Source organism: Aphelocoma coerulescens (assembly GCF_041296385.1).
Source record: "Aphelocoma coerulescens isolate FSJ_1873_10779 chromosome Z unlocalized genomic scaffold, UR_Acoe_1.0 ChrZ, whole genome shotgun sequence".
Lineage (NCBI taxonomy): Eukaryota > Metazoa > Chordata > Aves > Passeriformes > Corvidae > Aphelocoma > Aphelocoma coerulescens.
The window spans coordinates 42,699,852-42,711,009 of NW_027184085.1; positions in this window are offsets into that span (position 1 = coordinate 42,699,852).

An 11,158-nucleotide genomic window follows, 5' to 3' on the forward strand; every position below is an offset into this window, starting at 1 on the left:
GTTGTTCCTAGTACTGCAAAATATTCTTTATAGTTTAGCTAGGAGGATATAAATTCAACCCAATGTTCCACAACTTCCTTGGGGACCAGATCAATAGGAGACAGGGAATATATTAGAGGTTTGCCTTTCCCACAGAGGGAATTTGGCAGGGAGAGAACTGCAGTGGGTCTGCCTGTTTTCTGTTGAGCTGGTTCTGGCTCACTAATGAACTGTGTGATTTCTGACTCCTGTGTGCTGACAGAAATGCAAAATGAGGGAGAGTAAGATGCTTATTGCCTGTTCTCTCTGCCTTACAGAATAGGCAGACTATTTGTGGGCAGAGACAAAAGGGTGTTGATTTTATGAGGGGTAGGTGATCTGAGCTTTGTTTCTCTGGAAATGTCTGTAGGGTGATGCTGGCTTGCAGCTCAGGTCAGTGTGCCCTCCTCATCCATGCTGTTGATGTGCTGACGTACATACTAATTAGTCTGCAGCCAGCAAGTTGCACTGGAGGACACTTCAAGCAGGAGATTCAATAGCTTGGTGCTTTTAGCTAGCTAATAAAACAGCTTCTGCAGGTGTTACGACAAATTAGTGTGAATTCCAGATGTCTAGCAAACATCGAACAGAAAAAAAAGAGTAACAGAAAAAAAACCCCTTTTCTGATCTCTGTGTTCCTGTTTGTCTGAAAGAATACTTCACAAGTCCAGATTTGTATATGTACATGACTCATTATTTTTATGAAAAAATGTGAATAAAACCAACTTGACTTCAGTTCTCTGAAATGTCTGACTTAAATGTGAACCAGACTGGGTTTGCTTGCTTTACTTTCATATAGACCATTTGAGACTTCAACAGCAGTTTTCTGGTCTTCATTCCTATAAATGTTTTCTTTGACTGTTTCAGCAGCTCTTCAGATTGTGTCATGGTTTAACTGCTAATGAGCCAAGTACCATGAATCACTTGCTCACCTCCCCACCTGTGGGAGGGGGGAAGAGAATCAGAAGGGTAAAATCTAGAAAATTCATGGATTGAGATAAAGACAGTTTAAAAGGGAAAAACAAAAGCTGTGCACTCAAGCAAAGCAAACCAAGGAATTCATTCAGTGCTTCCCATGGGCAGGCAGGTGTTCAGCCATCTCCAGGAGAGCAGGCTGCCATCAAAAGTAAGAATTACTTGGAAAGGCAAACTCCAAATGTCCCCCACTTCTGCCTTCTTCCCCCTACTTTATGTACTGAGCATGGTGTCCCAGGGTCTGGAATACCCCCTTGGTCAGTTGGAGTCACCTGTCCTGTCTGTGTCCCGTCCCAATCTCCGATGCTCCCCCAGTCTCCTCGCCATCATGCAGTGCAAAAAGCACAGAAGGCCTTGCTCTGTGTGAGCCCTGCTCAGCAACAACAAAAACATCTCTGTATTATCAACCCTGTGTTCAGCACAAATCCAAAATAACTCCATACTAGTCATTGTGAAGAAAATTACTGCATCTGAAACCAACACAGTGTCTTCTATGCAATGATCTCTCCCAGTTTTTTTTGAAACTGCAATCATTAAACTTTTCCAAACAAATTGGCTAGGTATTCTGAACACTTCTAAGAACCAACTGTGTAAGGTCATCTTTTTTCCATCTTCCTTGGGATTTTTCTTTTCTAGTGCCATTTCTTCAGCCAAGAAGACCATAAAACTTTTTAGAATACATTTATAGTTTCAAGTATTGTAATAGTCTGTTATTCAGTGTGCTCTCCTTCTCAGAGTAGTCAGTACTAATGAAAAAATTAAGAAAGGCAGGGACAAATGTGGTGATGCTTCTTCAATATATTTTTCCAGCATAGACTTTCTGGCTCAGAAGAAGTATGAGTTTGGGTTTTTTGCCTCCACTTAAACTTTTTCCCAATGTATTTGTCCAGTTTCTTGTTGGATTTTAATATGCCTCAGTTATCCATAACATTTTGCAGCAGTGAATTTCTCAGAGAGGAAATAGATCATACATCTTGTCACACATACATGGATTTGCAGACATTAATCCCAAACAGAAGACAATACCTCTCTCAAGTCTATGGTTAGCCCTTCCAAATTTCTTTCTGAGTGGGATTAGAGTCTTGTTCCTTTCCTGCCACTTCCAGCACATTTAAGGAGCAGATTGAATCAATGTATTGTTTTCAATAAAGATAATCTTTTAGGCTATAAATTCTACTTATATATGATATAAAAGGAACATAAAAGAAACTGGGCAGCAGCCATCTACAATCTGGATATTGCAATGCGTAAATTCCACTTGCAAATCTAGCCTATAAGCTTGAATAAGACGTTTTGTCCTACAGAATGTAATGTCTCCTCAGACATATTATAGACCTTCATAATTATTAAACAAGACATTTACCTTCCAAACCCTCTTTTCCTTCTGTTTTCTAAGTGATAATTTTTCTCCTGAACTTATATCATCTGTCTTTGTGTGTTATTTAGCAGTTTTAAAAAATTAAAATAGAGTATTTATTCTCTTCTTTCTAGTTGAGAGCACCACAAAAACTCAGCAGGTCAATATATAATTTAATTATGATTCCATATCATGAAAACTGCAGTTTAGACAAAAGGGAACATTTGAACAACAACTTAAAATCAATAATGATGAACAAAGGCACAGAGTTGCTTCTGTACATGAAAAAAGTAAAAAGCTGGTAGGGACAAGAAAGAGGCCAGTAAAATCATGAGTTACTATAAAAAGATGTGAGTATTCCCTATTCCACATAATAAAAAACCCTAAGGGCATCAAATTACACTACAAGGTGTCACGTTTTAAAAGCTGGGGGCTTAATTGTTATTTAGAGGTATCTATCACTATGTAACAGTCTTGTAACTTTGTATTTTGACTTTGGGAGAGGTTAAGAAGCAAATTAAAGGCTATGAATTAGTGTAGCATCATTTCTGATCACATAGACTTCTGCATTCAAGAATTGTGAAAGACTGAAACAACAATTAAGTGGGGCTTTGCACGCATTTAAGTCCAGTAGCCAAACTATTGAAGCAGCTTTAGTCAAGGTCCTGAAACCTCTTACATTTGTTCTAGATCAGCTTTTCCTCCCTTAAATGAAGGAAGTTGAACACTCAACTGCACGATTCTGTAAAACTCCCAGATCTTGTTGTCCCTGAGGCATTACCACTAGTATCTAAACTATATAGCAAAGTGGTTCTTTGAGTTTGGCCTTTATATTCTTTGTCCGTTCATTTCACTGCTTGCAGTGAGTCACAGATTTTTTTTCCATTGACTCATTTGGTTTTAGACCTTCCAACTGTGAACTTACAGCATCACAACCTGTGACTGAAAGATAACCATAACCATCTAGAAAATGTAAAATGTGTCCTAGAGGCACAAAATCCTGGGGTCACTGTAATGCCTCGTCTTTAGGCAGAAGCTAGGCCAGTTTACATGCAGGCACTGCAGCTTTTAACACAATCCAGTGCTGCAAACTGCTGCTGCAGAAGCCAGATATTGCCAGTGGACCAGGAACTTCTTGCTACAAATCCTTATATCTAGAAACTGTTATTATGGAAAGAAAGGGTAGTGTGCATACAAGCTGGTAAATTGTGCTTCCCTCTTGCAGGGATGGTGGTCCAGTCCTGTGTTTGCTGCCAAGACTGGCTTTAGATCAGCTCCATGTGTTGGACAGTCTTTCTGTTGTTGTGTGAGGGTGGAGTGGAAACAGGAAAAGCTGTATGATAAGCTGCTGCTTTTTCCAATTTCAATATTTTAGTCTGTGTGAATGCATTTATTTACTAGGATCCAACACCTGTAATATAGAAAGTAGATGCTATAATCCTGTGCTCAGTTTTGTTTTGCTAAATGTTAGGTGTTTGGAGTATGGCCTGTGTACTCCTGTGTGTTATAAATCTCCATGTATTGTCACAGTGATATAGAAATACTTATTTTTAATGGAAGAGGAAACTTTGAAAAAGGGCCATGAGAAGATCTGTGCACCTGGAAGCACTAACTTTTGCAAAGTCTCCAAGGGCATTAAAATTTCTAATTTCTAGAGTTAATGTTCTTGCTCAACATGGGTTTCAGCTGGTATTTTCTGGTACTCACTTTCCGAAATGAACCATCTTTGGGGATTGGAAGACATTTACTTTGTTTTCAAGGAGGGATCTAAATATCTCAAAAACAATTTTACAGACAGAATAGATCTATTTATATTGCTATGGATCAGTTTAATTTTCTCTACTGTGTGTTTCTTACTTTTTGCAACTGCAAAGAAGATGCTGGTCTGCTCCAAAAGGACTTGGTTTTTAATGATCTTAAAACATTATAATTATAATTATAATTATAATTATAATTATAATTATAAACAAGCAGCTTTTATTAGCTTTATTGTCTTTAATTAGCTAAAGCTTTGCTCTGCTTAAAAGGTGCATGTTTAGTTGGCAGAAAGCTGCCCTTTTCCTCTCCTTGTCTTCCAAGAAACAGGGCATCTACCGGAGAAAGTAGTGACAACATCTGCTGCTTCTGCTAGATACAAAGCGGGAAAGACACATGAACTGTAGAGTCTGCTTTACTCTTGGGTTGATTACATATTCCCATAGATCAGAAGTCCTTTAAAAGGGCTTTAGGAAATGCTGTGCAATCTGGCTGTCTCTTTGCCTGAAAAGTAATTCTTTTTTGTTTGGGCAGGTGTGAGGAGAAAGTTGCCAGCATGCATATGCCCGAGAGGCATGTGTCTGTCTCTGGGATTGACTGTTAATTTCTAGGGACTAAAGCTGTGGTGAAATAGTAAAGAACTCTTTCAAGTATACTGAGAGATCTCTGTAAAACAAACTGGTTGTCTTTCTTTAGGTACGTAGGTGTGCCACAGAAGTATGTATAGTAGGTAAAAAAATACTCTGTTGGAAAGCTCTACATTTTGACACCACACCGTAGACATAATGTCATATGAGGGATGACATTAATTTAGGCTGCCTTTGATCTCATTGATTCTGGTTTTTTTTCGTAGCCAAAACCAAAATATCCTAATATCGTTTTCAGTTTCATTTATTCTCTGAACACCTTCTTTCCTCAGGCCTATATCTACTGAACTTTTAGTCTTATAATTTGGAAAACAGGAAGTTCTCCCTACTGGAAAAATCCCTTATATGATGGTGTATACAGTGTTACTAGTGTATAATTATATATGCATCCAACAGCTTTGATGGCAAAACTTTCACTGATTTTGATTTTAGTGAGCTAAGTCCCTTTGTGATAACCTCAATAGTGGACTGTTTTTATGTTGAGCTGGGATCAAACCCTGGCAGTTGATGGTGAATACCAATTGAGATAGTAACCTAAAATGTCTTTAAAAGTAACATTAAATAAAACATGAAGTTATTTTAAACTTCTATTTTGTATTTACTTTTCTTGCTTCTCAGTGGCAGTGACTTGCCTACTAATGCCTATGAAATCTAGGATGAGGCTGGAAGTTAAGAAGTGCCTGTGGAGCAGTACTAGTATCTCAGCCATTGAATGTAAAAATAATTGGTAATTCTTTTTCTTAGTAATAGACAGAAATCTGTATGCATCCTCTGTTACATCCCCAGTTTTCCCACTGATTTTATTTATAGTTCAAATTTCTCCTGCTTCTGTAGAGCTTAGCAATGTATTTGGTTACATGAGAACTTCTGCAGATCTTACGGGTGCTCTCATGTGGGATTTTGGTCAAGATCCACATGTCTTCCAAAAGCTGCTTGGATTCTTGTTTGTTAAGGTACTACTTTGTTTTCTAGGCACTATCAGATATGAGAGGCCTGGAAATGGTAAGATGTTGCATAAGGAAGAACTCTGAATCAGAAGTGACTGCTTGTGTGGGGATCACAGGCACTTTCTCATGTCAGAAAGAGTTCAGCATGCTCTCTACCTCCCATTACTGAAAGAAAAGGATTGCCCCTCTTCTGCTTCTGCATTTTCAATCTTTTTAGACATCTAGAAACCAGACGGACTCCAGGAAAAAAGCCTTTTCTCCCTTGCTGCTCTTTAAGCATCAGATGCTTGCCAATCCTTTCCATCAAGAAATTTTTCCAGCCCCTGGTGCAACTTGAGGCGGTTTTCTCTCTTCTTGTCACTTGTGACTGAGGAGAAGAGAATGACCCCCATGTCACTATGACTTCTTTCAGATAGTTGTAGAGAGGGGTAAGGTCTCCTCCGAGTCTCCTTTTCTCCAGAATAAGCACCGCAACTCCCCCAGCTTGTCCTCATAAGACTTGTGCTCCAGACCTTTCACCAGCTCCATTGCCCTTCTCTGGATTTGTTTCAGCACCTCAGTGTTTTTCTGGTAGTGAGGGGCCCAAAAGACATTCAACATATCATGGATCCAGGCTTGGATTTTAGGTTTTTACAGAAAACAAATGTTTACGTCCTCCAGAGTCTGCTCTGCTCTTGCTGCACGGATGTACAAGACAGTTTTTGAGCTGCTGTAGTGTACATAGCATGATGTTTGTTTCCAGGTAAACTTCACAGATATCTGGTTGCCTTTGCATCTGTTGTTTTAGTGTCTGATTAGTAAGCAATATGATTTAGACAGAGTGGAAAACATCCTAATCATCTTTCAGAGGCTTAAGCACCCTCTTCTTTTAGTTATAAATCTCATAAATCCCTGTGAATGCCAACTGAAACTGCGTTTATTGGTTTTGTATATAATAGCACCTCCCATTCCTTATACTGGATGAGATGATGTAGACTTGCAAATCTGTGCCCTCCTGTGGCTTGTGTCTCTCAGTGTCTGAATTTACAGAGACTGGACGTGTGTCTGGGAATACTCACAAAAAAACCATGGGCTGGATATTGGAAACAAGGGGGCTAAGGCACTTGTTCCCTTACAGTTTGTCACATGAAGGGTATGTGTTTCTGTGGGGTAAAATGCTGTCCAAGGGAGGCATTCAATTCCTATCCCCATGCTGTTCTTCACCACCTCTCCTGGGCTGGCAATCTGCCCCACATTTTCACTAGGGCTTTGTAGCTGTGGTATTCAGGTTTTAGGAACTGGAAAGACCCATGACACTGTAGGGGAATAAGACATAAGGGTTTGAGAGAGAGTAAAACTGACTTTGGATACATAAGTGAAGGACATAACTCTTGGAACTGGATGAACAGGTGAGGGGGAAATGACTGGCTTTTTCAGCAAGATGAGAAGCCATACCAGCATGACTGAAAAAATCATTCAGGAAAAAGATCCCATCTCAAATGTCCTTTATTTTGGCATGTCATTTACCTCTGATTGTGACATGAAATAATTTTTCCATGTCAATAGGCATATGAAAACTTGTTCTCTCAAAAGCATAGAGAACTGCAGTGTGCCTGTACTAAGACACAAAGTCATACCACAAAGAGATTGGGGAAAAGGGAGAGACATCCCAAAAGAGTGAAGAGAATTTGGGAGCTTTCTAACAGGTTTTTTTAGCTCCCTCATACCAGACCAGTAGCACAGAAATTTCTGGTTTGTCTTTAAAGACTGTAACTCAATGCAGTTGTGAATGGACAAATGTATGGCTGGGCCTGCTGTGCCTGTCATGAATATTTAGGATTTAAAGTGATAAAAACAGGAGCCTGAATGGGTTCAAAAACACAGAAAACACGTGTGAATGGCATACTACCAGATCTCAGAATTTTTATTAGTGAAACTGTGCTTGTGCTTGTGAGCACTTTTAAGCTAATTTTGGAAAGCAAGTTGTAATAATGACTGTAAAACAACATTTGTCTGTTAGCTAATGATGTGGTTTTGCCTCAGTGTTAGGAATTTTTTATTGTTATGTTATCTTGGCAGATAGGAAACAAATCTTGCTGAACTTTACCTAGAGTTATCTACTGATGTGTGGCAATCTTTGACTGTCTTTAGGATAATATTTTAATGCTACTTTAATGCTGAGATCACTGGTTCAGTGTAGACTTGGGCAGTGAAACTATAGACCATGCAGATACCTCAAGGGGTATTTAATGTTTGGTTATATCTAATTATTAATTTTAGTCATTTCTTTAAGGTCTGCCACAAGAGACATAGATTTGGTCTTTGCCTTCAGATGCTTGTTTCGAGAAGGATAAAGGTCAGATGAGTGTAAGCCAAGAGATACAAAGGGTAATGATAACTTAAGGCATTTAACATCTATTTTAGAATGAGTACCACATTGTTACTTTGTTCTTTGAAATACCCTAAATTTTCCTTTGCACTAAAAAGTAATAGTTCACAGATGTGAGTGAAATCCAGGTTTCTAATGTAATCTTCATTATGAAATATGACTTTCTCTTGTTGGTATTTGTAATAGCCTTTCTGTATGTGTTGGAAAAACAAGTGCATACATGCTGGTTTTGCTGGATGCCATTTTCTAGAACAAGGTTTAGTATAGTAATTGTGTGGAGAGCATTGATTGATCATACAAATAAATACCGAACCACAACTACTTTTTATACAGAATGCATCAATTGTGGAAGAACTACCTGTAGGGCAAAATTGCAAGCATTGAACAAATTTGTGAAATTCCCAATATCTTTAAAAGCATATAAGAAGGAATACACTTTCTCATTGGTTTTATGCCAAAGTTTTAATGGGTATCAAGCCCAAAGTGAAACTTCATTGAGAGACAGTTAAATAAGATTTACTGTATTTCTTACAAAGTCTTTATATGAGACAGAAGAATTCATAGGACTGGGAGTTTATTTACCATTTAAGCTCTTGTTTCATTTGCCTATAATTAAAGTTGAAATATCTTCTTTGTAAATTTAGTCTCTCTTTTCACATTATACCGGAATGTGCTGATGATGAGGATCACATTCATGTAGAAATTATGAAAATTTCTGAGAAGAAAGAAATGTGTCACTTTGGATTGAATTTATCCTATCTAATTTTAGTTATCTCTTCATATGTGCTGCAAGGTGCTTCTGAGCAAACTTTGATAACTATGGATCATATTAATTTACCCATCATCATCATCATCATCATCATCATCATCATCATCATCTTTTTTTTTTTCCATTTTTTTTCCAGTCATACTACTGTGTAACTGTGACAACTATGAAAGAGCAATGTTAGACTAGTACTGGCATGCTGAAGTCATATATTACTCTCTGCTTCTTTTCTACCAACTGCCTCCGCCCACTTGGGGTTTTCCATCTATTAGCAAGGAAAAGAGCTACAATCATGTGATCAGCCAACTCTATAGAGTAGTTATAAATGTTCAGCTAACACTTAGTGGTCTACAGAGCAGGACTGGCTTGCTTCAAAATAATTTCCTCCAAAACAAAAAGACCTGAAAATCCCTAAACTAAAATATCTCTGAAAAGGAGAAAAGATTGGAGTTTACAGCACTTACTCTTACTTGTCTTTTTTTCCTGGAGCCTTGATAATAAAGCCCTTTAAAAGTGGCCCATTGACCATTACTGGTTGGTTAAAACCCCTACACTCCAAATCAAACTTAGAGTTGTATTAATGGAAAGAGAATAAATGGAAGAGATTAATAGAAGTGGATAAATGTGAAGTCTGTGTTGTCTTGGTCAACCTTGAGTCTCATGATCAGATGTGGGTCTGATTAGAGGAAGAAAACAGTCTTGCAGAGAGACCAGTGGTGTAAAAAAATCAGGTTCAATTCAAAATTGAATATTTTAATATTGTTGTAATTTTACTTTTAATATACAATAGTAACAATTGAATAATTTTAATATCGTATATTAACTCTCCACTGCAGCCAAAAAACTGCTTCATTAACTTCCCTTTCAACAGAAGTGGAAATGTTCCATTGCATCACCAACAGTATTGACAACTCTTCTCCCTTGCTCAACCTGGTTGAGCTCTTTCTTCCGATAAAGATATACATGAAATCCAGTTTTTGAATGGCATTAAATGTTTTTCTTTTCTGAACCTATAGTTTTGAACTAGACTTGTTTTTATAAATAGCTTTACTGGGAACCTTAAAAAAGCATGGTATTTGAGCCCTGTGAAATACTGTAGCCCTTTAAGTTCTGTGATAGTATCAGCCATAGAGCATAATTTTGACAAATAGCAACTTTCTACATGCAATCATAAAACTAAACTTTAAAATTAAAATTATTCAGAGGAATACCCATCTTTGAATGAACCACATGGAGACAAGCCTATTCTTTCTCCTCAAAAAACCTCATATTAGTGCAGATAATAAATTTTTATGATTACTCCTTAATTGTAATATAAGAGTAATTATAATTCACAGTTGTTGCAGAATGGTTAGAGGATCAGGGACATGGATTATTGATAAAGGGAACAAATCAATAACAGAACTGTACAAAGCAAAGGCCTGCAAGCAAAGGCCTGCATGAGAAAAAGCCTCCATGAGAAAATGCCTGCGTGAGAAACAAGCCTGACAACAAAAAGGGAGTTTTTAGGAGGTACAGTGCTGTTCTGATAAAGATGTGCTGACCATGAGAAGGAAGTCTTTGATCTCTCAAGACAAAACATAAAGCTTGCCAAATGTAATCTTTTATCTAACCCAATTATGTAGAAGTAAGAATGCACCTTCGTAAGCTTAAACTAATTAAAGAACTGATAAGCTTGTATTCAATACTATATGAGTGCCTCTGTATTGCTAATAAACGAAGCTTGCTTTACCAATCACATTGATTGCATGGCTTCCCCCGCCGGAAAGTCAGCAAGTCACAGTGGTTTCTTCATCATGCTGTGACAATAGAAACATTGTATGAAGCATCGCACCTTCACAGTCCAGTTGGGGATGTTTTTGGAATTTAGTACTTAGTGATGATTACTGCAATGACTTGTAAAATGAAGGGGCTAAATTTTGCCAAGCAGGTTTTCCACTGCAAACACCAAGATCCATCTATGAATCCTAAGTATGCTTTTGCCATTTTACCATCTCAGGAAGTTAAGTAGCCAAACTGCTGGTGTTCTGGCTACCAATGCAAAGCACAGCACCATGAGATCTGCTATGGGGAAACAAACTCCAGCTCTGCAAGATTTAATGTAGTATACTGGGTAGAAGAAGAAAATATGCCTTTGTCCTTGTATTATGTTTTTCCCTTGTTTTTGACAGACAATATTTTCAAGTGTTTTGACAGTTTATTATAAAATAGAGAAGGCTCATCAATCCATCCTTCATGTGTCCAAGAATAGACTTCTTGCAGAGAAAGACATTGTGAGAGTCCTTATGTGTATGGAATTCCTGGTCAGAACAAGTGATCATGTCC